Here is a 27,079-nt window from a genome sequence, read left to right on the forward strand (position 1 = left end):
AAGTCTGGAGGCTGGCCAGGTGGTCCCACCTCCTTATTCTGCCCCTCCTGGGGGTGCCTTGCCAGCCTGCCCTCAATGTCCACCTCAGCCCCGTGGGTCTAGGTTTCCAATTGAGAAAACTGGCATGGAGGGGCGCCTGGATGGCTCAGTCGTTAAGAGTCTGCCTTCAGCTCAGGGCGTGATCCCGGTGTTCTGGGATCGAGCCCCGCATCAGGCTCCTCTGCTGGGAGCCTGCTTCTTCCTCTCCCACTCCCCCTGCTTGTGTTCCCTCTCTCGCTGGCTATCTCTCTGTCAAATAAATAAATAAAATCTTGAAAAAAAAAAAAAAAGAAAGACAACTGGCATGGAGACTCCAGAGTGGAGCTCATAGGCCAGAAGCTTCCACGGGGGGAGAAGAACTCGGTGCAGCCCTTTCAGCCTCCCAGGTAAAAAGGAACATCCTGTCCCCTTGTTTCACAGTGGCCAGCTCAAACTCCCACTCCTGGAGCATGGCCTGGCTGGTGTCCTAGGCACATAGTCAATGTTTACCGAAGCAAGGGAGCCGGTTATCAGCAGCCTCAGAGTGCTGAAGGCAAGTGTCTGCTCAGCTGACCAGGGCTTGTGGCTCCGTCCTACCCCCTGGACTTTGCTTCCAGAAACACTGCGGATCGCAGGCACACTCTGGATACACTCCTGGGTGCCTCTTCCAGCTGCAGGCAGAAACTGGGGAGGAAGAACTTGCAGGGCCCAGTCTCTGGAGCCCCCGTGTTTCTTCCTAGATTCTCCTTCTCAGGCTGAGCGTGGTAGGATAACGTGTCCGCAGTGGCTGAGTATGGCTATCTCTGCTCTTTGCTCCTGAGTCGCCGCCTTCTGTCCTACCTGAGCTAGGAGCTGGGTTCCAGAGACCTTGTTCATGGCTCCCTCTCTTCAGTTGGGCCCTTATGACCCGTCCTCCCCTGCGCCCTGACTCTCAGAAAGGAGTGAACACCGCAGGCTTGAGGCTGCTGTTCACAGAAAGGCCTGCTCGCAAGGTTGCGCCTTAGCTGGCACTGAGAAGCTTGGATTTTGGGAAGGTCCCCACTGTCCCCAGAAATGACAAGAGTGGTTCCTTTGGTGTAAACTGTTTGTACCAGGCACGTGCTTTCCTTCCGGGAGTCTGGGATTTGGGTGCGTGCTCTGCGGCAGGTGCCTGTGGGACCAGCCCCCAGTAAAAACCCAGGGGCCTGAGGCTCAGGCGAGGTTCCTTTGTAGACGACATTCCACAACCGCTTGCTGGAGGAGATTAGTGTATCCTAAGTGACCCCACTGGGAGAAGACCCTTGGCATCTCGTAGCTGCTTTCCTCTGAACCTCAGCCATGTGCCTTTTCCGTGGGCTGATTTTGCTCTGTGTCCTTTAGCTGTAATAGATCTTAGGCAGGAGTACGACCAGATGCTGGGTCCTGGGAGTCTTCCTGGCACACCCGGGGGTGGGATCGGGAACTCCTAACACCGTGCTGGCAGCAATAGGATTAGTTCGATGGATCCTGACTCACTGAAGTACGGTACAGGCATTGTCTGGGGGAAAGGAAGGATGAAGGGAACCTTTCAAAGAGATGCATATGAGATTCCTAGCCGTATAAGTACTGGTTATCTTCTTCCTTTGTGACCATGACCAAGGCGGCCCTGGCCCTCACCTTCTTTCCGAAGCCCTTGCTGAGCACTCGGAAGCTGCCCAGGGGTCATCGGGGTGGGGGTGGGGGCTGCATGGCCTCCCAGAATGGTCAGCCAACCTTTGGTGCCTGGGCGTCTGTGACGCTACCCGTAAGCCGCAGCTGAAGATGTTGTGAGAAGTAAAAATTACCGCTGGGATTCGACACTCAGTAGATGGTACCCCACGAGAGTTGAGCTGGATCCCTTGGCCTCTTTTGGCTGTGCTGGCTAAAATGAGGCAGCGGCGGGGGGGGGGGGGGGCACCTGGGTGGCGCAGTCGCAGTCGCAGTCAGTTCAGTGTCTGACTCGGTTTCAACTCAGGTCATGATCTCAGGGTTGTGAGATCTCATGGGGCTCCATGCTCAGCAGGGAATCTGCTTGAGATTCTCGTTCTCCCTCTGCTGCTCCCCTGGCTCGTGTTCTCTCTCTCAAATAAATAAATAAATCTTAAATAAAAATTAAAAAATAAAACAATGGGGGGATCTCAGCGGGGGTGATGCCTTTGGTTTTTGCTCTCTCCTCGAGGCGGGAGGAGAAAGAGCCCAGACATTTCCAGTGGTGGGCTTTTGTTGGATCAAAAATGTCGAAAGTTTATATTATTCTCTCCTCCAAGTGGGAGGGAAAACGTTAAATCAGTTCTCAGAGCTGGGGCAAGGGTTTAGACAAATCAGAGGGGAAAGAAAATGTGTGCGGGGGGTGCTCCAGCTGCTGCTGCCCCCTCCCCATAAAGGCTGAACTTAGTGCTAGGAGGTTAAGTAAATTTGCAATGAAGTTAAAGGAGAAGGAAGTTTTTAAATGCCTTTATATTTCATAGCTGTTATATTTATTAGATGTGTGGTTAAAATGGATGTAAAATGTCATGTGCCTATAATTTCATAAATGCCAGAGGGATCGTCCCAATTAGAGACACACACACACACACACACACACACACACACACACACACACAAGTCACTGGGATGTAACTTTCTTGCATTTTGCCATGTGGGCAGCTTGGAATTTGAAATCTTTTGAGTATAGAAAACAATCTTCTGTAACTAATGAGTCTTACTATGAATTTTGCCTTTTGGATCTTCTGGGGGAGGGGAAGACAACTGAGAAAGAGAATCTCTAAGTGGAGATACACTTTGGAGACTTGAAAAAGCAGGTTTTTTGGTTGCTAATAAGCTCTTGTGAAATTGCCTGTCTGACAGGCATATTTTTGAGGACATCCACTCAGGCTCTAAGACCAACACGACAGAAAGGGTTAGGAAAGCTGTCCGGCTTGCCTGCTGCAGAAGCCTTCCCCCCTCAGCTTTATGGAGGTGAAACTGACAAATAAAAATAGCCTAACAAAAATTGCCTATAATTAAGGTATACAATGTGATCTTTTGATATATGTACATACATTGTGAAGTGTTTGCCACCATCAAGCTAATGAATGTATCCATCATCTTACATAGTTACCTTTTTTTGCCACTGACTTTTGGAATCCTGAATTCACAGATCCCCTTCGCCTGGCTCCGCCTCCAAGCTGACACCTGCCATTTCAACCCCGTTACAATCTGTGTGGAGCTAAAATCAGGTGAAATCACTGTACTCCATGAGCTGGGCAGATTTGGGACACCCCTCTGTGGAGCAGACACTGTGAAAACACCACAGATGCTGCTGGACCCTCTGGGTGTTGCAGATTTCCGCCATGAAAGGTTTGCTTTCTGATGGCAAAAGTTAAAACCCAGCTGCTGATTGGCTATTTCTGGTGCAGACTCATTAGATTCCTAACTGTGATTCCTGGGCCAAAGCAGCAGGTTGGGTGAGGGCATGTCATGAGGGGCACAGCCCCTCCCACCCACTCCTGACAGATGGGGGACATCTCATGGCTGTGGGTTGTTGTATTTGAATTTTCCTTTAGCTGCAATTTCCATTAATGGACTGATTGTCTGACTCCTCCTTCCTCACTGTCTCTTGGTACATGCACCTTAATGGGGCCGTCTGCTAAATGCAGCTGTCTCCCCGAAAGACATTATCTTTTCTAGGGGGCTCACTAGATCCATGCTCAGGGTGAAAGGGGTAGAGAGTTATATAAACCCATTTTGAACATTTTTGACAAGCAGAATTTTGCCCTATTTCCTGAATCTAATGAGTCTTTCTGCATAAGTTGCATAAAAAATTTTTTTTCCTATGAAAATGCTTTGTCCTTCTTGTGTCGAACCCTTCCAGACAAAGGTCTGGGTGAGAGTAGGGGGTGACTGAAAAAGAATTAAAGTTTTAATTGCTGAATGGGACATACTGATTTTTTAAAAGATTTATTTATTTATTACTAAGAGAGAGAGAGCATGAGCAGGACGGGCAGAGGGAGAGGGAGAGAGAATCTCAAGCAGACTCCATGCCAAGCGCAGAGTCTGACGCGGGGCTCAATCCTAGGACCCCAAGATCGTGACCCAAGTGGAAACCAAGAGTTAGCACTCAACCAGCTGTGCCACCCAGGCTCCCAACACTGATTTTTTTAACAACAGAGAAAAACAAAACTCCAGTACTGGGAGGCTCAGGCGAGGAGAGGAGAGAGCATTACTGATCTTGGTTTTACAGAACTGTTCTGGAAGCTTTCCTTTCTTTCTGAAGGAGAACTCCCCTTGCTGCCTTCCCAAGCAGCTTCTAGGCTTTGAATTCAGATTCCGAGTCCAAGAGCCCGCCTGACAGACAGCAGGGTGTGGCCCAGCTACTGCACTTTCCGCGAACACGTCCAGATATCCGCACAACTCACCGACACGCAAAAGCAGTTTGGAACTGATGGCCTCCAGTGGCCCTTCGTAAGCCAAGAACTCAAGGGAATTATTTGGACCCCAGTGAGAACCCTAGGATGGGAATTCCCATCTAGGGGCCCTGACACCTAGACATTCAGGTAAGTACATGCCCGCTGGGGGTGGGGCAGTGCTAACAGTGTAAACTCTGTGTTTCCAGGGGGACCACGCGGGGCCCCTGGGATTGTACTTCTTGTGTGAGTCCCCCGAATATCATGGTATTCATTGCTTGTGCCCTGGGAGGTGTTCAGATCAGTTTCAACTGACTGGCCATAGTTGTGTTGGGCTTAATTGTTGCTGCCTCTGCTCAGGTAAAGAAAGAAACGTAAAGGGGAAGCCAGTTCCCTTTCTAAGAGAAACCTTTATGATTCGTGGCTTTCATTGTACCTGGCTGAGTCCAAGATCGCTGCAGGGCATAACTGAGCTCAGTGCTGCACACTCGTCTCACCCTGCTGCACGGGCTCCTACTGGTCATATTTTGCTTTAAAGATGCCTTGGCTGAGGGCAAAGGGAGTGTGCAGAAAAGAGTTAACTTAGCAGTTCTAGAAAGGTCTGCCTGTAAGTTTGGGCCTTGGCTAACGTCTGAAAGTGTGGATTTGGGGAGGGTTCCAGTGTTTCATTGGCTGGATCCGGCAGGGTTTGGTAACGTCTGTCATCAGCCTGTTGACAAATCAAAGTGGGAGTCTTGGTTACGAGACAGACTACGGAAGTGGACGCCGGGAGAACAGAAGCTGGGAGGTGTATTCTTTCATCTTTCAAAGGGGAAAGTTACACCATGCTCTCAAGATGATACCTCAAGAAACGGAAGTTGTAGAATTGTATTTAAGTGACAAAGAAACCAATTGCAACTGAACTAAAATGCGTTCTGTGGTAGCAGGGAGTGGAAGGGGGCAGTGGCACTGTGAGAAAATCTCGGTCCTTCATAATGAGACCTCAGTGGATGGGTGAGCCCAGAAAACAGACTAGGAACCCCCGGGGGGGGGGGCGCCTGGGTGGCTCAGCTGTTGAGCATCTGCCTTCAGCTCAGGTCATGATCCCAGGGTCCTAGGATCGAGCCCCGCATCAGGCTCACCACTCGGTGGGAAGCCTGCTTCTCCCTGTCACACTCCCCTTGCTTGTGTTCCCTCTCTCTCTGTCTCTGTCAAATAAATAAATAAAATCTTAAAAAAAAAAAAAAAAAAAAGAAACCCCCAGGGGGTGTGGCCTCTAAGAAGAGAGAGGAGGTTCATAGGAGCCCTGAGGGGGGAGACCAGTTTCTTCCTTCCTTCCTTCCTTCCTTCCTCCCTCCCTCCCTTCCTTCCTTCCAAGATTTTTATTCATTTATTTGAGAGGGAACACAAGCCAGAGGGAGATCACGAGCAGGGGAAAGGGGCGGAGGGAGAAGCAGGCTCCCCGCTGAGCAGGGAGGCTGATGTGGGACTCAATCCTAGGACCCTGGGATCATGACCTCAGCCCAAAGCAGACATTTAACTGCTGAGCCACCCAGGCATCCTGAGACTGGTTTATTTCTTAAAGCCGTTTTAGAGGACAGTGACTATAGGGGTCACAGTGAGGGTTTCTGGGGTACTGGGAATGTTCTGGATCTGGATGCTTGTTACAAAGTGTGTTCACTTTGTCAGAATTAATTGAGATGTGTGTACTTTCAGAAGAGATATTTCAATTAAAAAACGATTTATTTTGTTGGGGGGCGCCCAGGTGGCTCCGTCAGATGAACGTCCAGCTCTTGGTTTTGGCTCAGGTCATGATCTCATGGGTCATGGGGCCGAGCCCCGCATTGGGCCCTGCAATCAGAGGGGGCTCTTCTTGAAGATTCTCTCCCTCTGCCCCTCCCCACTCATACGTATGTGCTGCTTCTCTCTCTCTCTCCCTCTCTCTCTCTCGACTAAATAAATAAATCTGTTTAAAAAAAAGATTTATTCTTTTATTGTGGTACACTACACATAACAAAATTTACTACTAGTGACTTTTAGTACATTCACAGTGTTGCACAATCTGTATCTGCTTCCAGAACATTCCCACCCCCCCCCACCCCAAATCCCACAACCCTCAGTTGTCACTCCTCAGTTCTCCCATCCTCCTCCTGCCCTGGCAACCACGAATCTGCTTTCTGTCTCTGTAGATTTGCCTATTCTGGACATTTCATGAAAATGGAGTCGTGTAACATGCAGCTGAGTGTCTGCCTTCTTTCACTGAGCATGATGTCTTCAAGGTTCATCCATATTGCAGCACGTGTCATTCCTCTTCATGGCTCATTATTCCATCATACACATATACCACATTTTACTTACCTGTTACTGTCAGTTCCTGGGTGGTTTTCCATTCCACTCTTTGGCTATTGTGAATAATGCTGCCATGGATGTTTATGTACAAGTCTTTGTGTGGGCGTATATTCTCATGTCTCTTGGGTAGACACCTGGGAGTGGAACTGCTGGGTCAGATGATAACTCTCTTTAACATTTAGAGGCACTGCCAAACTATGTTCCACAGTGGCTCTGCCATTTACTTCTCTACCAGAAAAGCAGGAGGGTTGCAGTTTTCCCCCCATCCTCACCAACAGTTGTTGGCTGCCATTTTGATTCAGGCCATTCCATCTCTCCTGGAATTGACACTTCATTGTGGTTTCGATTTGCATTTCCCTAATGGCTAATGACATTTTTATGTGCTTATTGCCAACTTGCATATCTTCTTTGGAGAAATCTCTATGCATATCCTTTGCCTATTTTTAAACTGTATTACTTACTTTTTATTCTTTTTTAAAAATTTTATTTAATTATTTGAGAGAGAGGGAGAGAGAGAGAGGGGCACAAGTCGGGGGAGGGGCAGAGGCAGAGAGAGAGAGATAAGCAGACTCCCCACTGAGCAGGGAGCCTGACATGGGGCTTAATCCCAGGACCCTGAAATCATGACCTGAGCCAAAGGCAGACACTTAACTAACTGGGCCACCAGGCACCCCTGTCTTTTTATTCTTGAGCTGTAGGAGTTACTCCTATATTCTGTGTTACTTTTGGGCTCTCTCTTAGCTTAAAGGATCCCTTTTAATATTTCTTATAGGGCTGGTTTGGTGATCACATATTCTTTTAGCTTCTGTTTGTCCTGGAAGCTTTTTATCTCTCCTTCTATTTTGAATGACACCCTAGCTGGATATAGTATTCTTGGCTGCATATTTTTCTCATTTAGCACTCTGAATATATCATGCCAGTCCTTTCTGGCCGGCCAGGTCTCTGTGGGTAGGTCTGCTGCCAGGCTAGTTTCTTTCTTTTCTTTTCTTTCTTTCTTTTTTTTTTTTTAAGGTTTTATTTATTTATTTGACAGAGCCAGAGCCAGTGAGAGAGGGAACACAAGCAGGGGGGTGGGAGAGGAAGAAGCAGGCTCCCAGCAGAGCAGGGAGCCCCATGCGGGGCTCGATCGCAGGACCCTGGGATCACACCCTGAGCCGAAGGCAGACGCTTAACGACTGAGCTACCCAGGAGCCCCCAGGCTAATGTTTCTACCCTTGTAGGTTACAGATCTCTTGTCCTGAGTTGCTTTCGGATTTTCTCTTTGTCTCTGAGATTTGCAAGTTTCTCTCTTATATGTCAGGGTGTTGACCATTTTTATTGATTTTGAGAGGGGTTCTCTGTACCTCCTGGACTTGGATGCCTGTTTCCTTCCCGAGATTAGGGAAGTTCTCCACTATAATTTGCTCCAATATACCTTCTGCCTCCCCCTCCTTTCCTCTTCTTCTGGGATCCCAATTATTCTAATATTGTTTCACTTTAGAGTATTACTTATCTCTCGAATTCTCCCCTCGTGATCCAGTAATTATCTCTCTTTTTCTCAGGTTCTTTATTCTCTGTTGTTTGGTCTTCTATACCACTAATTCTCTCCTGTGCCTCATTTATCCTAGCAGTTAGAGCCTCCATTTTTTATTGCATTTCATTAGTAGCCTTTTTGGTTTTGACTTGATTAGATTTTAGATCTTTTATTTCTCCAGAAGGGGATTCTCTAGTGTCTTCTATGATTTTTTTCAAGCCCAGCTAGTTATCTTTGTAATTGTTATTCTGAACTCTAGTTCTGACATCTTACTTATGTCCATACTGATTAGGTCCCTGGCAGTCAGGGACTTTTCCATCTTGTCATTCTGTCCAGAGAAGAACAGATGAATGAGGGAACAAAATACTAAAATGACAAAAATGACCCCAGAGAAAAAGACACTAAACAAATCAGAAGACACCCAAAACCAATAAGTTGATTAATTAATTAAAATTAAAATTAAAAATTAAAAAACAAAAAGAAGAGAGAGAGAGTATAATCAGACAGGTGAACAGAATAGAGCAATACCCTGGATCCTGTGTGTATTTTGGCCTGTTTGTTAGAAAACTAGATCCCAAAGTTGTAAAGAAAGAAAAACTTATATATGTACAAAAATAAAATTAAATACATTGAAAGGATAGAATGTAACTGTAAAAATGAAAGAGACCAAAAAATAAAAGCGAAAAAAGAAGGAAAAAAGGAGGCATATAAACAGACAGTTGAACAGAACAGAGCGATACACTATATCTTTGAGTGTATTTTGGTCAGTTTGTTAGAAGAAACTACATCTCAAAATTGTTAAGAAAGAAAAAATATATATACACAAAAATAAAATTAAATACTTTGAAAGGATAGAATGTAACTGTAAAGATGAAAATTTAAAAAAACTTTAACGAAGAAGAAGGAGGAGGAGGAGAAGAAGAAAGGGAATACGATCAGACAGATGAAGAGAACAGAGCCAATACACAAGATTCTGGGTGTATTTTTGTCTGTTAGAATAAACTGCATCCCAAATTCGTAAAGAAAGAAAGAAAAAAATATATATATGCACAAAAATGAAATTAAATACAATGAAGGGATAGAATATAACTGTAAAAATGAAAATTAAAAAAGATTTAAAAAATTGATAAAATAAGAAATTGGTTGAAAAAGGAAAGAGAAAAAAATTAAAATCAAAAGACTAAAGAATTATGGGGGAAAAACCCATGAGTTCCATATGCTATACTCCCGTAGCACTGGAGTTTTGCAGTTCTCTGACTGGTGAACATGGTCTTGGAGGGACGTTCTTGCTCATCTCCTGGGGTAGGGGCCTGTTCGGTTGATTCTCAAGTGTCTTTGTCTTTGGCGGAATTGCACCGCCCTTGCCAGGGGGGCAGGCTAAGTAATCTCTGGTTTGCTCTCTGTGGCCCATGTTCCCTGAAGGATTTGTGCACAGCTTTAGAGGATGAGAATGACAATGGGGGCCTCCCAATCCCCCCCACACACCCAAGCGGAAAGCTGGGGGCCCCACTCCTCAGTGCGCCCTCAGGGAAAAGCAATCACTCCAGTCTCCCGGTGTCTGCACTCTGTGCTCACCCAGCCTGTGACTCAGCGCTTCTGTCTCATCCACATGACCCCGTTTCGGGTCTCCAGGTGCGCTCCCATGCTGCTCCTCCTGGGGGAAGAAGGGGGTCTCACGGGTTCTGACTGTGCCGCAGGTCATGGTTTATGGCATGGTCTGTCCACTCGTGGGTTCACTCTTTGCAGCTGCCTTCCCCGCTCCGATACCCGGGAACTCTGCTGCACTCAGACACCCCCGGTCTTCTTGTGCCCCCGAGATCCTGAGACCACGCTCTCCCAGCTAGGGTTCCGCCCTGATTAGCAGCCTGAGTGATGTCCCTCCCCGAGCAGACTTCCAAAAGTTCCGATTTTGTGCTCCGCTGCTCTATTCCTTGCCAGTGTTGGCTGATGGAGGTTCCCTCCGCCCGCGGTCTATCCTCCCATATATCGCCTCGGATTCACTTCTGGGCACCTCCTACCTTGCAGAAAGTGATCGCTTTTCTATTCGTAGAGTTGTTGCTATTCTTTTCTTAGATCTCTGTTGAGTTCCCAGGTATTCAGAATGATTTGATAGCCATCTAGCTGAAATCCTGGGACTAGAAGAAACTAAGGTCTCCTACTTCTCCGCCGTCTTGGACTCTTCCCTCCAAAAGGTGTAATTTTGGTGAAGCCCAATTTGTCTACTTTTTGTTTGTCACCTGTGTATTTGGTGTATATCTTAGAAGAAAGACTGAATTTTTTAAAAAGATTTTATGTTTTTAAGTAATCTCTACACCCAAAATTGGGCTCAAACCCAGAACTCCAAGATCAAAGAGCCCCATACTCCACTGACTAAGCCGGCCAGGTGCCCTGAGAGACGGAGGTTTTTTCTTTTTTTTTAGGGAGAGAGAGAGGGACGGAATGGGAGGGACAGAGGGAAAGGGTGAGAGAGAATCCCAAGCAGGCTCCATGCCCAGCACAGAGCTCAGTCTCACGGCCCTGGGATTATGACCTGAGCCAAAATCAAGAGTTGGATGCTTAACCGACTGAGCCACCCAGGCGCCTCCAGACTGAGTTTTTAACTTAAAAGATCTTTAGCTGAGGGAATGTGATCTGTCTCCAAGTTGTCACCTCTGAAGGCAGAGCACTTTTTGTTTAAAAAAGATGATAATAACAAAAACTCTGATTTTTTTTGGTTACTGACTTGTGTGCGAGGCACTGTACTAAGCATGTTACGTGCTGTGCTCTTTACTCGTTAAATCCCCAAACAATCCTCAGAAGTAGGTGCTATCATCATCCCCATTTTACAGATTGGAAAATAGAGGCTCAGAGAGGTGTCCAAGGACTCAGCTAAAAAGTGACAGAACTGAGAACTGAACCCAGGCCTGACTCTCTCCAAAGTCTACATGCTAGCTAATTCCAGCCATGCTGTTGTTGCTCAGATATTCTGGGAAATGCTTTGGGGATGACCTCTGAGCCCATTTTCAAGCAGCAGAACACCAGCCTCCTGCTTTTACTCACTAAGACTGTGGAGAAGTTCCTCTTCATTTGGCTTGTGAGAAGGGCAGGCGTGGCAGGGGCAGGGCGGGCCAAGGAGGGAGGTAGGAGCCCTGCAGACGGGCCCAGGAGCTCCCTGGACAGGCTAGAGAGGAGGAAAGCCTTTGTGCGGGCAGAGGTGGGTGATGTGTTACCGACTAGCTGAGCAGCCTTGGGTAAGTCATGTCTCCTGACCCCCAGTTTCTGTGGGGCGTCCTGACTGCATGGGGGCCAGTGGCGCGGGAGGTGAAGGAATTCACTCAAGGCAGAGCAAAGGAGGTAGCAGTTTACTGAATACACTGCAAGGAGGCAGCGGGCTGGACAGCAGGGGAGAGACTGTCCGCCATGAGGTGGTGGTGAGGACGTATAGGGACGTATGGGATTTCCCCCTTTTCCGGTAGCTGTGCTGGGTTGAAAGTAGCCCAGTGGTTAGTTAAGGCCTATGGCTATTTCGAGGTGAGTTGCCTGATGAGCCCGCTTGCATTCAGCCCAGTGGTGTGGTCGCTGTGGAGCCCTGTGCCTTACCCACGTTTCCATCACGCAAGCCTGTTGCCTAAAAGCAGCCCTGACATTCACCCCTGGCAGATGGACTATGACAAATCTTTGGCATTTGGGCGGAGGTCTTGTCTTCAGTAGCTTCTTCCTGCTGAATGAGGGGCATAGAGATGTCTCTGCCTATGGGTCAACGTTGGTCAGTGGGGCATGTATATGTAGGAATTATGAAAGGCAGAGGCAGCCAGATGCAAGCTAGACTGCACATATGAATTTCCCTGAGTAGAAAGGATCTTCTGTGGGCTTGAGGATCTGGCAATGAAGGAATCTCAGCCCCAGCAGAGACACATCAGGGGCAATAAGGTTATTATTATTCTGAGAAAGGGAAGCCTGAATAAAAGACCTCTGATAGTTGACCAAAATCCTTCCCCAGTCCAGGAGTTCAACCAGTCATTAAAGGAGAGGGGCGCCTGGGTGGCACAGCGGTTAAGCGTCTGCCTTCGGCTCAGGGCGTAATCCCGGCGTTACAGGATCGAGCCCAACATCAGGCTCCTCCACTATGAGCCTGCTTCTTCCTCTCCCACTCCCCCTGCTGTGTTCCCTCTTTCGCTGGCTGTCTCTATCTCTTCAAATAAATAAATAAAATCTTAAAAAAAAAAAAAAAGGAGAGGGAGGGAGCCTTTAAAGCACCGATGTGAGGAAGAACCCTGTCACATTTTTTTTTTTGAAGATTTTATTTATTTATTTGACAGAGAGAGAGGGAGCGAGAGAGGGAACACAATCAGGGGGAGCAGGAGAGGGAGAAGCAGGATGGACATGTGAGCAGGGAGCCCGATGCAGGGCTTGATCCCAGGACCCCAGGATCATGACCTGAGCCGAAGGCAGCCGCTTGATGACTGAGCCACCCAGGCGCCCCGAACCCTGTCACATTTTGTGGTAATCTGGAGTATATGCATAACATTCTGTTTTAATAAAGCAGAGGTTCCTCCTTGAGCTGCAGTCAGGATATCAAGGGCCATTTGGTTTTGGAGGGCCACCTTTTGAATTTGTGGGTGACTGCGTGTTGGGCTTGATTGCAGGTGGCCGCTGTATGATGCTTGGCTAAAGCCTCTACGTGCAATTTTGTATCAACAGAGGCAGCTCCTAAGAGAAACACGGCCAAGGGATAAAACCGTCACGAAACCCTCTTTGTTTGGTGTCTAGCCTTCACAATGTCCTAATTAGGAAGAATTGCTGGCACGTGGGAGAAGTCTTGTCTGGGGGATAAGGGCGTCCCCAGGTGTGTCCTCTATCCAGTCCTAAGGAAAGCGGGGCCATCCATTATCTCGACAAGTCCACAGTTAACCGCATGGAGTGGGGTACACTCCCGCTTTTAAGGAGCGACTTTGTCGTCCCAGCCACACAGAATTGGTCAAGGTGATAGTTGAGTTATACAGTTGTTGGGGGACTCCATCCGGTTTTCCTGCTGTTCAAATAATCATATGCCCATGGAGTCCTGTTATTATCTCCACAGAGTAACGAGCACGAAGATTGTCTATACGTGAGCTATCATGGCAATTTCTCTGAAGTTTCCCGCAAGTTGTCTAGCTTAGGCAAACGACAAACATTCAAAGACAATCAGAACTAGAATTGGACATCCGTAAAGTTGTGTTATTGGAACATAATTTTTCTCTAAATTCACCCTTATTTCCAGAGATAGTCAAATCAAGACTAATTCGTTTGTAAAACAAGTCTGCTTTGTAAGATTTAACAGACACGGCCTAATTATTTACATAAGTTCAGCAAGAATTGACCATATAGATCCTTTAAACTCTGCTTTGCTGGGGGTGCCTGGGAGGCTCAGTCGGTTAAGCATCTGCCTTTGGCTCAGGTCATGATCTCAGGGTCCTGGGATTGAGGCCCATATAACAGCCTCCCTGCTGGATGGGGAGTCTGCTTCTCCCTCTGCCCTCTGCCCTCTGCCCTCTGTCCCTTTCCCCTGTTCGTGCTCTCTCTCTCTTCTCTCAAATAAATACATACAATCTTAAAACATATCTGCTTTGCTGGAACTTTTTGTAAGGAATTCTAGATTGAACTTTTAATAGCTTCTTGAGGCCAGAAGCCAGGCCACATAATCTGCCATCAGACATGCCTGCAATACCTTTAGATTTGGGCAAATTCCTCTTCTCTGGGCCCCCAAAATGTCCTGAGGTTCCTGCACCTGCGAGGAAGGGATGTTCTTTACTCATCTGGTACAACTACTCGGAACTCTATAAAAAGGTATCCGGCCAGCATTTCCAAGGGCTTCACTAGCTCCATAAAATCAACCTTAGCTCCTTAGAGCTGTCTGGTCATATCTGAGTCTATGCTTGTCTGTCTCAAATAATGACATTTCAGTCAAAGACTTGGTAAAATAACCAGTGTTTCCAATGGTGTCTTGCTACGAGGAGAACAGATCCTTATTGAACTTATGCAAATAATTATAATTGCCATGGAGGAAAGAATACTCATTGAGAGGGGCGCCTGGGTGGCACAGCGGTTAAGCGTCTGCCTTCGGCTCAGGGCGTGATCCCTGCGTTGTGGGATCGAGCCCCACATCAGGCTCCTCCGCTATGAGCCTGCTTCTTCCTCTCCCACTCCCCCTGCTTGTGTTCCCTCTCTCGCTGGCTGTCTCTATCTCTGTCAAATAAATAAATAAAATCTTAAAAAAAAAAAAAAAAGAATACTCATTGAGAGTTTCTGAATTTTAGAGGGTTCGAATAGGGAGAAAAGTTAAATGTTTCAATTTGTTCACAAAGGGATATTTTATCATATTTCTGTATATCATGGATATCTTAAGAGACAGTTTCCTTAATCTGGAAGAGCAAACATGAGGGAACCAGCGATGGTTCAAACAGGAGTCATAAAAACTATAATCATCTTTAATTCATTCAGTCCTACATTATTAATTTTTGTCCTGTTTGAATGAAGCTTTCCCATTAGTTCTGGAAATTCTTACCCAGTTCAGTTTTATGATCTTAAAGATATCAAATACCTATATTTGTCTTTAAAAAAAAAAAAAAGTCCTTGTCATGAATCTCCTTGAAGACAAAACTCATTTTGCAAGAGCATCAGAACAATAACTATAAATGACCAAAAAACTCAGAAATGGACATGGTGAAAGATCCGATATGAGAGTTCATTATAATGCTGCTGACAAGGAAATCTGGTTATTTCTGTGACACCTGGCATTATAACGATTAGAATGACAACTGATGGCCCAATACCAGAGCATATTAAAACCTTGGGGATTTTATGAAATTTCTAAAACAGTTACAGCATTTACCCATTCAGTACAACCTAAGGCCCTTGTATTATTTGACGGTGCTTCCCAGGTAACTTAACATACCAAATGAACAAGCCTAGTCAAAAAGACTTCATTTACAATTCAAATCTCAGGGACGTTTGTCAGAAACCTTGGAAAGTTTTAAGGCACATGTCTAAATAGGATTATAGATCATTATAAATTTGGAGAAGTTTTAACTTAAGTAATCAAAGACCTGATAAAGACAAAACATAGAAACTTTCCTTTTCTGGATAAAGAAAAGAAAAAAAAGAACAACCTTTTTTACACTTTCTTATCAAGAGCAGACCCATAATCTAAGAAAACTTTGTCTTTTTAACAAAGGGTAAAGCAGAATTTCAGTCTTTCATCAGCATACTTTTTTTTTTTTTTTTTAAGATTTTATTTATTTACTTGACAGAGAGACAGCTAGCGAGAGAGGGAACACAGAGAGAGAGGCAGGGGGAGTGGGAGAGGAAGAAGCAGGCTCCCAGCGGAGGGACTCAATCCCAGAACGCCGGGATCACGCCCTGAGCCAAAGGCAGACACTTAATGACTGCGCTACCCAGGCGCCCCTATATCAGCATACTTTTAAAATCCACTCATTTCAATCTTAATCTGTCCTAACCACACATAAAATTCTTTTCTAAAGCTTTTCTTTCACAAAGCTGCTGCAACTTTCTTTTGCATTCAGATTTTGTCCTAAGCCTTTTAGGTCTAACAAACTGGTCTCAATTTAGGGCAAAGTTATTTTCTTTTTCCCTCAACAAAATGTATGCTCACTTCTTATACCTTTCTTACATAAAGAGTTGCTTTCCTTATCATTTCCATCAGTCTTACTTATATTCAGCAGAATTTTAACTCTTAGAAACCTTCGTCTCCAATGAAAAGGAAGTAGTAACCAGTCGTGAACTGTCTATTACAGCAGGATTCTTTAGATCGGCAGATTTATAAATCCACTTCGTCATTTTTAGGAGCATGCATTTTCTTAGTATAATGTCTCAGGAAGGCACAAAGCATGTTTTCCAACAGACCCAAGTATCTTTAGTTTCTCTGCAATAAGAAGCCAAAAGCAGGTAAACCTTATGTTTAGTAATTAATGTTTCCGTATTTTATCTTATTTGGAAGAGACTTAGATATCCAATGAATTCAACCCAGTTTATAATTTAACTTAGCAAAACTTCCAAGTTTCAGGTTACCAAGGATTTTGAAAGCTAACCTAACAATTACCCATGAGAACTTTATGAGACAGACAAAATTAACCATCATTTTTTAGTTTTTTTTAGTAATCTTGACATCCAAAGTGGGGCTCAAACTCACAACCCTGAGATCAAGAGTCACATGCTCTTCCAACTGAGCCAGCCAGGCACATCCCCCCACACCCCTACCCTGCATGTTTTTAAAAAAAGTTTGTTTATTTATAAAATGAACCATCATTTTTAGCTATCTTGTTACTGACAAATTGCAACAGAGATAACGTGAGTTTATCTGACTTTAGTAAACCTTGGTAGAATAAAAGTTTAATATTTAATGCTGATAACTCTAAAGACATTTCTATTTTAGTTACACCAACAAACTTAAATTAGCCTTATTACTGAATATGTTGCATCTGTGTCCACTAAAAGTCAATCAGTTTGTTCCCCATTGTCAGTTTCTTTTTTTTTTTTAAGATTTTATTTATTTATTCGACAGAGATAGAGACAGCCAGCGAGAGAGGGAACACAAGCAGGGGGAGTGGGAGAGGAAGAAGCAGGCTCATAGCGGAGGAGCCTGATGTGGGGCTTGATCCCATAACGCCGGGATCACGCCCTGAGCCGAAGGCAGACGCTTAACCGCTGTGCCACCCAGGCACCCCATCCCCATTGTCAGTTTCTACCTGGGGTACCTGTGGGAAAGTCTAAAGTGGGCGGTTTAAGTCCAGGGAAGCTGCTGGGCCTTCAGGGGGCAGGGAAAGACCATGGGATGGAATAAGAGGGATCATCGGGAACATCCTCAGGGCCAGATGAGCCATGAAATCCAGCAAGACACATTCTACAGTTTTTGTATGAGGTCAGGATTTGGGGAACAATGCCATGAAGGCTTGCACACAAGACCTCTGACCTTTTGAAGGAGTTCTGGTAAAAGAGGTCAAGCGGGAAAATGGTATTAGAAGAAAGGGTTCCGTAGAGAGGCCATACCTCTTGATCTGGGAGTTTGTACTGAGGCCAGGAAACATGACATGAAAAGATGAGACTTGGGGGGCGCCTGGGTGGCACAGCGGTTAAGCGTCTGCCTTCGGCTCAGGGCGTGATCCCGGCGTTATGGGATCGAGCCCCACATCAGGCTCCTCTGCTATGAGCCTGCTTCTTCCTCTCCCGCTCCCCCTGCTTGTGTTCCCTCTCTCGCTGGCTGTCTCTGTCTCTGTCAAATAAATAAATAAAATCTTAAAAAAAAAAAAATGAGACTTGGGGGTCCTCAGGCCTTTGGGGTCAAATTTGTTCCAGTTTTAAAAAATACAGCCCCAGGATGAATCTGAAGGAGTAGAGGGGATTTGTAAAGACTGGCTACAGATTACCAAAGGGGCGTCCCACCAAGTGGAATGGAGCTTGGACTAGTGGTTTTGATTTTAGGCAGGGCGTCCCACGCGATGGAAGAAAAAGAACTTTGCTGTGACTCCGGGCTGGATCCCTGAGGCAAACAGATTGTAACACTCCTACAGCTCCCTCAAGAACTTCCTTTAACGTTTTACCACTAGAGCTTTGCTATTGTCAGTGTTACTGCCCTCCCGTAACTGTAACCCACACCCCATAAGATATATGTTAGCAATCACTTTTCAAACATGTGGCCCACTGATACACATTTGAAGGGTCTCATGACTAATGTTTTACTAAACAATAAAAGCAACCTTATCTTAACAGTGGCTAGCCCTCCAAGGTCCTGGAGACCTTGCTTTTAACATGCATACATTCCTTAGAGACTTAGTTATTCTCTAACCCCCACTAACTAACAAGTTTCTATAATCGGTCACTCCTCACAATCCCAGTTAGGGTCTTTCTGCCCACGGGTCCTGTCCCTGTACAATAACAAAAGCACCTTTTTTGCAACAAAAACATCTGAAGAATTCTTTCTTGACCATTTGTTCCTGGCCCCACACTGCCACTGACCTGAAGAAGAACCAGATGTTAATATAGGGCAACTGACTCTACCAGGGTGTCCCACTGAGGGGAGGGTCATGGCAAATGGCCATAGCAATCCTTGTTGGGGCAACAGGGAAAGCTAGACACCTGGTGGCCAAACCAGCTCAGAAAAAGGAGGTGGGGGACTCGCCACTCAGATGGAGAAGAACGTGTTTTGCCTATAGATCAAGATGGCGGCTGGATCTGAGGGAATAAAGGGAAAGCGGGGGGTGCCTAAGAGAAGCAGGGCGGCTGAGAATCAGCGTCAGGAAAGGGTCCCAACTGAGTCTGTAACGTGTGCAGATTTGCCCTGGATGAGCTCCGCACGGACTGGGAGAGGAGAGGAAAGGGGTCCTTTGCTCTTACAGGCCTTCAGACCTTCAGATCACACCGGGGAGCCACCCTAGCCAGAGAATTTCAGTCGACTGAGGAATACTAGAATTAGGCCACGGAAGGGCCAGAGAGAGCAAAAGGAGAGGGAGGGAAGGATCCCTCTGAAGGGCAAGAGGGCACGTCCCTCACCCTTTCAGGCAAGGGCCATCCGAGGGGTTCCCCTTGAGACTTTGGATCCTCACCGAGGAGTAACCAGTTCTCCAAGCAACTGGAGAGGTCGTCAGTCGAAGGTCATTAGTTCTCCAAGGAATCCTAGAGTCCAGCCATCAAGGGAAAGTCCTGAGAAATTCCTAGAGAATCTGGGGAGAGTCCTAGGCCAGCAGGGACTCCTCTGAATGAGTCACCAAATACGGGGACTCCCGATTGGGTGGGGGCCAGCGGTGCAGGAGGCGGAAGAATTCGCTCAAGGCAGAGCAAAGGAGAGAAGTTTATTGAATACACTGCAAGGAGGCAGCGGGCAGGACAGCAAAGGAGAGGCACGGTCCGCCACGAGGGGATGGTGAGTGGCCACAGTTATAGGGTGGGGTGAGGATGTATGGGAAAGTATGGAATTGTCCCATTTTTTAAAAAAGATTTTTAATTTATTTATTTGACAGAGATAGCCAGCGAGAGAGGGAACACAAGCAGGGGGAGTGGGAGAGGAAGAAGCAGACTCCCAGCCGCGGAGCCCAATGTGGTACTCGATCCCGGAACACCAGGGTCACGCCCTGAGCCGAAGGCAGACACCTAACGACGCTACGCAGGCGTCCCGGAATTGTCCCATTTTTGGTAACTGTGCCTGGTTGTAAGTAGCCCAGTGGTTATTAAGGTCTATGACAGTTTCGAGGTGAGTCGCTTAATGAGTCTGCTTGCATTCTGCCCGGTGGCCACTCTGGGCCCTGTGCCTTGCTCACGTTTCCGTCGCACAAGCGTATTGCCTAAAAGTGGCTTCTCCAGGTTTCTCCTCTGTGAAATGAGAATTAAGATAGTACCTCCTTCATAGGGTTGTTATGAGGGTCATCTGAGCTGATGTGTGTAGAGTGCTTTGCTTGATACCTGGCCCATAGTAAGGCTCCGTTAATGGTTACTGATTATGTTGGTTATTATAAGGAATGTGGGAGGGTCTCGAATGTTAGATTAGGGTATTTGGGTTTTATCTCTGAGGCTGTGGGGGGAGGGGGGCTTTGGGGAGTTTTATAGTTGCAACATCATCAGAACTTGAAAGGCTCCTCTCTTCAAGGTCAACATAGGGAAGAGGGCTGAGCAGAAAACCCAGCTGTTCATAGCTGCTGTGCTTGGACTGGATCGGCCCAGTGGCCTATTTGTGATTCTTTATTATATTCAGAGAACATAAATAAACGAAAAGGCTTTAGTTGCTTTTTAAAATTGGACCTAAAAACAGCCAAATGGTCCTGCGCTCTGCTTCCTAGAATCAACACAGCTACAGAGTCCCCAAAAGAGGGAATGAGGATTCAGAGGCACATGGATAGAACTTTTCCTTTCTACACCAGGCCCCACACCCCTGCCAACAAGGGCAGACAGCAGCTTGGGAGCAGGTGGGCGCTGGCCAGGGGGCTTGGCTGCTATCGGGGTAGCACAGTGGGGCGGGGGCAGCTAGGTGTGGCTAGTCTTTATCTCTTGGGGCACAGAGCCCACATGCGTGAGCTTTGGGGGGACAGGCAGCTGTATCGCCAGGCATCAGTGATGGCCTGGAGGGTCCAAGAGAGTTCTTGGCATGGGGTACAGGATCCCTGGACTCTGGAGACCATGAACTCAGGTTACTCCCAGATCCTCTCTGAGTCTCGGTGTTCCAAACAGTGCAAGCAATGTGGGATGAAGGGTGTCTTCTGGGCTTAGCTCTGGGACCACCGAGGAATATCCTGGGTATTTGCTGCCAGCGTCCATTCCTACTCTGTAGCTGCAGCATTTCACTTTTGCTTTCAGGAATCATCTCGTTCCCTTCCTGTCCCTCTGATTTGGGGACAGCCGGTGAGAATCCCTGTGACTGCTTCAGGGATGTGAGCCTGACCAGAGCTGGCCACTGTGGATTTGCCCTGGGAGTTTTCCTTAAAGAAGAGCCCCTCTCTGAGCTCTGTATTTGTTAAACTTACAGAATGGTGCTTTGCGGGCCATCTGCCTCCTCGGAGGGAAAACATGCCTGTGTATAAAGTCAGCCCAGGGAAAGCAGGGGAGGGAAAGAAATAGGCAGAGTCCTAATATCTGAGCACCTTGTTCCAGGCATGCTCCTGGGTGAGCCAGAATCTTCCCTCTTTTGCTTCAGCTAGTTTGAGTTGCATTTCTGGCCTTTACAAACCACTAATCCTGACAAACCCTAGAACTATCATAATAACAGCAGCAAGAACACTATCTATCTATGAGCACTTACCCAACTCACGTACCAAGACGGTGGGGAGTGGGAACTGTCTGCTCCAGCAACCGGCATTGATATTGTTTCGAGTTTCTGGCACAAAATGATAAAATAAAGTTGACAGACTTTAGCAGTCGTTATTATTTTTTAAAAATTCTCTACAGACAGTGCACCCCTGTGGTAGGCACACACATGTGCTGTTCTATCTCCCTTCGAGGAAGTAACTGCGGCCACGTGCAGGGTACCCGTCAGCCATGCAGGAGCCATGAGTGCGGCTGCCATCCTCAAGTCTCGGCCGACAGTTTCTCTGGGCTCCTTTCCAACTTGATCCCCCAACAGAAGTTGAGAATGTCTGTTTGGTAAAGACTCAGAACTCCTTTCGGTGCAGATCACCGGATGTGAGAGACCTATGGGAAACTGAGCAGCAATAGGGGGGCTTGACCAAGACTACCCTTGGACACCCGAAGGCTCTTGGAGGGACCTGGCTCCTTACTTGCCCATCCGGGTATCCAAAGAGGAAACCCTCTACAACTATTTTCTCAGCTGATTCCTCCCCCAGGAGAACGAGTAGGAAAGCCCAGGATGGTCCCCTGGACATTCTCTTTCGAGTGGTCCGGGTGGCCTCTGAGGGACCTCACTCACAGTTTCCTGTTCTGGTGAGGAACAGTCTCGTTTTTCTGACCCCTCCTATCCTGGGCATTACTGGCTACACCACCTGTGTGAAGGAATGGCCAAGCAGGGCAAAAGAACTAAGATCTAAGTGATCCCTGCCAACTTTTTGGTTCCATCAGGGCTTATCCCAGGTGGATTTCCCCTCCCTGGGTGCCCCATTTTGTCCCCCCATGTGGCTGTGCCAGACAGAACAACTCTACTAAGTCTAGTGTATCCACGACTCCACTAAAAGGAGTCTAGTGTAGCCTCAGAGGGAGTCTTAAGGGTGGGGAACGCAGGGTCGCTCTCGGGAGTAGGGCCAAGCCTGGGTAAGCGCGACTCCTCCCAGCACCTCGCAGAGAGGACAGGGGCTCTGGCTGTCAGTCTCATGGGTCGCTAGGGCCACACATCCGGAAAAGAGGAGGAGGAACTGAGGTGAGGGACACCTTTTCCCCTCTTCCCAAGTCTCCCTGATCAACTATAAGAAATTGAGGTAAAGGACACCTTTTCGTTTCTTCTTGTAGGTGGGTAATTCCCTGATCAAGACCCTTACTCCTTTAGAGTCCCTTCCTGGCATTATAGGCTATAGGAAAAGTATCAGCCCCGTAAATCACTCAATATCCTTTACTCGGATGCCTTCCTGGACGAAGGCAACTCATTTTCTTTTGTTCTGGGGCATGACCACAATATAAGTTGGAGGATGAGACATGGCCACCTGAGGGACTTCACCTTCCCGGTTTTAACTGGAAAAAATATGGCTCATTTTCTTTTGGATTGATCCCAGCCTCCTGGCTGCTTTGATCCGGACCCTCCCCCCACCCCCGTTCCGGGAGAAACAAAGGAACACCACATCCACATAAAAGTTGATAGGCAAATGGGGTCCGCAGGGGAATCTCCACCCCTGGCTCCAACCTTCCTAGGTAAGATCAGGTCCCCGAACCTGGTCCGCCCTATCTTCGAACCCCTGCTGGTGCTCAAGGGCTTTACCCTCTGCAAGAGCCGGTGGTATTCCAAGGGGACCGCAGTGAGGGACCACTACAAGACCTGAGATGAAGGGGGACCTCAGAGTTTTCCAAACCTGGATATAATGCTTCTGTTAAATCAGACCCTCTCTGAAGCAGAAAAATGTGGGGTTCTGGCCACCGCTGAAAGATACGGGATCAAGGGATGGGTGAGCCCATGGGTGGCTTCCGTTTCCAACTGGAGCCCCAGCTGTATCTCCTCAAGACCCCAACTGGGGATCCTCTCAAGATCCCAAGTAGGATCCTAACGATCCCTTTGGAAATTTGTATCACCAGCACTTCCAAGCCCGTATCACAGAGGGATTGAGTGGTATATGGGGGTTTCTCCCTCATTTGTTTTCCGGGTTAATGGCTGTCATTGGAGCCTGCCCTGGTTAGTCAGCCTCAGGACGGAGACTTCAAGGAATATTCCCAAGCAGCTGCCAAAACTCCCTTTGTTTCGGGGAAACTCCCTGTCTTCTCTGGCCTGGCATGGACTGCATATTTCCACTTTGGTGGAAAAAAAAAAAATCATGGCATCTACTCATCTGTCCGAGCTGATGAGGTTTAGAACCAGGAATGATTCTATCTCGGTTGGCTGAAGGTCAAAAAAAGCTCTCGTTAAAATGGCGGTTAATCTTGTCTGTCTCAAAAGTTTTCATGGATAATTGTTAAGAAAGTTTTGTTTGGGTGATAAATGGGATGACATCTAGATCTTTTCCAAATAGGATAAAGTGCTAACGCATTGATAAAGGATATTTGGGTCTTTTGGGAAAAAAAAATGGTGGGATTTAATCTTGTCTGTCTGTCTCAAAGTTTTCATGGGCAATTGTTAAGGTCGCTTTCAGAGTCTCTGGTAAAGGGTATCTGGGTCTGTTGGTAAATAAACTGTCCACCCAAACTCAGGAAGAAAACCCAACAATTTTCTTAGATTGAGAGAGGCTCTCATTAAATACACAGCTGTCTCCCCCACCCGGTTGTCCCGAGGCTGAGATCATTCTTACTTGGGAGAAAAAAACTGCAAAAGTTGGCTGTTGGCCCTGAGGGGACCCTAGGAGAGCTTTAATGGGCTGCCCGTGGGTCTTTTACAGTCAGGACCAAGAGGAGAGTGAGGAAGAGAAGCTCAAGAGGAAGTCTGAGGCTTTGGTTGTGGCCTTGTATGCCATTGCCAGCGCGGCCTCCCCAGGCTCTGGCACCAAATGCCATCTCTGTGGCCACCAGGACATTAGAAGTGTGAATGCCCCTGTTGGCAAAAACCAAGGCCCTGTAACCCTTGTCCCACTTGTGGCGGTGGACACTGGAAATCTGAATGTCCTCGGGAACCTCAATCTGCGAGGGCTCGGGGGCAGTGCCCCTGATTGGAACTTTTGGGGCCTGGGGCTCTCCATGGTGGCTTCTCCGAAATAGCTCACCAGAGGGAACCCAGAGCCTCAGGTAATTTTGGAAACAGAAAGAAAACCAGTCAATTTTCTTCCTGATATTGGAGCCACCTTTTCTGTTCAACTCTTTGCCCCAGGCCAACTGTTCAACGGCAGTGTCGACATTAGGGTGTCACTGGGCGACCCGTAAGCCAAATTTTCTTCTCGCTTTCTGGGATGTACCTGGGGAGATCAAATTTCTCTCACTCTTAATGCCTGGGAGCCCGGCACTTCTCTTAATTCCCAGGTCTGGGCCACTCAGGCTGAAGTGGGTCAGGTCTTAACAGCAGTGACCGTTCCCATACAGCTTAAGGACCCCACAACTCTCCCTTGCCGGAAAGGTTTTTTGGGCATAGCAGGACACTGTCGCTCATGGATACCAGGATATGGAGAAATAGGACACCCCCACTATTGGCCGATCAAGGACACACAGACAGCTGGTATCCATCTATTAGCGTGGGATCCAGAGTCAGAAAAAGCTTTTAAAAATCTCAAGAGGGCCTTGCTCAGTGCCCCAGCTTTAAGTCTTCCTACCGGGAAGACTTACAACTCGGATGTGACAGAAAGAAAGGGAATGGACTTGGGTGTCCTAACCCAGGCCCAGGGGCCAGCTCAGCAGCCAGTAGGAAGCTACAAAACTAATTTTGGGACAGGATCTTATTGTCTACACCCCTCATAATATTCAAGGCGTCCTATCAACTGATAGCAGCCACTCGCTCACGGACAGCTGCCTTCTGCGGTACCGGGCCCTCTTCCTGGAAGGCCCAGTCATGCAAATAAAAACTTTAAATTCTGCCACCTTCCTTCCGGAAGAAGGCACAGGACCAGAGCATGACTGTCAACAAATCATAACCCCAACCTCTGCTGGCCGGGAGGACTTAGAAAGAAACCCCAACAGAAAATCCAGAATGGACTTTATTTTCTGATGGGAGCTCATTTGTTGAACAGGGCACCCGAAAGGCTGGATCTTCATATGAAACAGTAGAGAGCAGCCCTCTCCCACCTGGGTCAAGCACCCAACTGGCTGAGCTGAGGGCCCTCACGCAAGCTTCAGAGCTCAGTAAGGACAAAAGTGTCAATATGTGTAATGACTCCCAATATGCCTTCCTGGGCCTACACGCCCATGGTCCAGCACGGAAAGAGATGTTTTCTAACGGCTTCAGGTTCTATCAAGTATCATCAGGAAATCACACGGCTTCCACAAGCCATACATCAGCCCCCAGAAATAGCAGTTATACATCGCAAGGGGCACCAAAAAGGAACAGAAGAAGTATCGGAAGGGAATAGATTGGCCGAGGCTGCAGCAAAATCAGCTGCCAGGTCAACGACCCCTTGGTTGCCCCCCTAGTCTGGGATGGCCCCATAACCCAGGAAGGACCCTGCTCTTCAGAGGAAAGACAACGGGCAACAGAACAGGGGCACACTCCCCAGTCTACAGGCGGGCTCCTGGCAGAGGATGGTAGGCTGCTCCTGTCAGCGGCTCACCGATGGAAGGTCCGGAACACCCTACACTAAACCTTCCATTTCGGTCGCGACAAAACCCTACAAATGACATACAAACTCTTTACGGGGAGAAATTTAGATAGGATACTAAAAACATTTTAAAACCGTGTGAAGTCTGCCAGAAGGAGAACCCATTCTCCCGTTCACAGATCCCCAGAGGCGGAGAGCAAGTAGCCGTTACCCCGGGGAAGATCGGCAGATTGGGACATGACTTCACACATGGCTTGAATGCATGGGTCCAGGTAACTCCTGGTTTGGGTGGATACCTTCATGCACTGGATTGAGGCCTTCCCCTGTAAAACCGGAAAAGCCTCGGAGGTGGTAAAGCACTGGTAAATCCCTTGGTTTGGACCCCCTCAGCCCTTCAGTGCGATCACAGAATTGTTTCATCCTTCTTGCAAGGAGCTTCCTAACTCCCAGCCCCGAAATAACCAGCCTGTCCCATTTCACCCTGGGGACCAAGTGCTTGGACAGTCTACAGCCCCTGGTCCGAATCTGGACCACAGTCTATTTTTTCCCCTCACTACCGGTTTTTGTAATAAAGTTTTATTGGCACACAGTGGTACCCATCCATTTACAGACTGTCTATGGCTGCTTTCATGGTACAACATCAGAGTTAAATAGCTACAGATATTTTTTTGTTTTTTAAATTACGGTTTTAGTTGTAAGCTTATCTTAAATTTTTGCAGTTTTAAAATTTAATTTTTAGTGGAACTTAATGTTAGGTAACGCTGGTGTTAAAAATAAATGGTTTGCAAACTTCCTGAAGAATCCATAATGGGCTTTCCTGAGCCTGTAGGAGCTGCTCCAGGGCTCTGGTTGCCTGAGGTTAGGGAGTGGGAGGCCTTCATGACTGGAGAGTGGGCAGAGGAGAGCAATGGCCCAGAGGCTGAGCAACTGCTCTGGCCTAAGGCCCAGGACACATCAAAGGGGTTCTCTCTTTCCTCTCCGGTGAAACCGCTATCACGTCAGTGGCTCCATCATTGCATAAGCCGGGGCAAGGTTACTCAAGGTCAAATACTGATGCCTTCAGGACTGAACCTGGGTCCTCATCGTCCAAAGTTTCCAGGCTTTCAAACAACACCCACCCTTCGGTTCAGATGACTTTCATTCTTTACAAGGGTAATAGAGGAGTTAGCTTTGGCCTGGGAGCTGCTGAGTTGCCGCCGATGCACTGCTTAATCTCTTTTGACCCTCTTTTCCCATTTCTGAATATTAGGGAGAGCTTTGAGTCTCTACTACCTATAGGGATAGGAGTGACTCTGTGTCTAGTACGATGTGATTAACATAACAACCCTGTAAGGTAGGTATTTTTATTATAACCATGTTACAGTTCAGGAAACTGAGGCTCAGAAGCTAAGCGGTTCATACTAGTAAGCGGTAGAGTTGAGATTCATTCCCTCTATTCTCAGTCCTGTTTTCTCATTTTTCCTGGTGTGACTTACTGTTCCTGGAGAACCTTAGGATTTCTACAAATGAAAAGGGTCTGAGAGGCCATTAATGTAGGGATGTCTGGAGAGTGT

At 47.2% G+C, this 27,079-nt stretch overlaps 1 protein-coding gene across 3 annotated transcripts in view; it reads left to right on the forward strand.

Moving 5' to 3' along the window:
• The first annotated feature begins 660 nt into the window (after window positions 1–660).
• The window catches only part of PSMD9 (proteasome 26S subunit, non-ATPase 9), a 50,009-nt gene continuing 23,590 nt past the window's right edge, over window positions 661–27,079 (forward strand). The window contains exons 1-3 of one of the 3 annotated variants that reach the window (XM_057306111.1): window positions 661–3,233; window positions 4,301–4,550; window positions 19,233–25,798. The gene's annotated coding sequence lies outside the window, so the exon portion shown is untranslated. Of the gene's footprint in view, window positions 4,551–19,232; window positions 25,799–27,079 lie in introns of all 3 variants that reach the window. The other 2 variants (XM_026514828.4, XM_057306110.1) reach the window with 2 other exon arrangements.

The sequence above is a fragment of the Ursus arctos genome, unplaced genomic scaffold (assembly GCF_023065955.2).
Source record: "Ursus arctos isolate Adak ecotype North America unplaced genomic scaffold, UrsArc2.0 scaffold_34, whole genome shotgun sequence".
Classification (NCBI taxonomy): Eukaryota; Metazoa; Chordata; class Mammalia; order Carnivora; family Ursidae; genus Ursus; species Ursus arctos.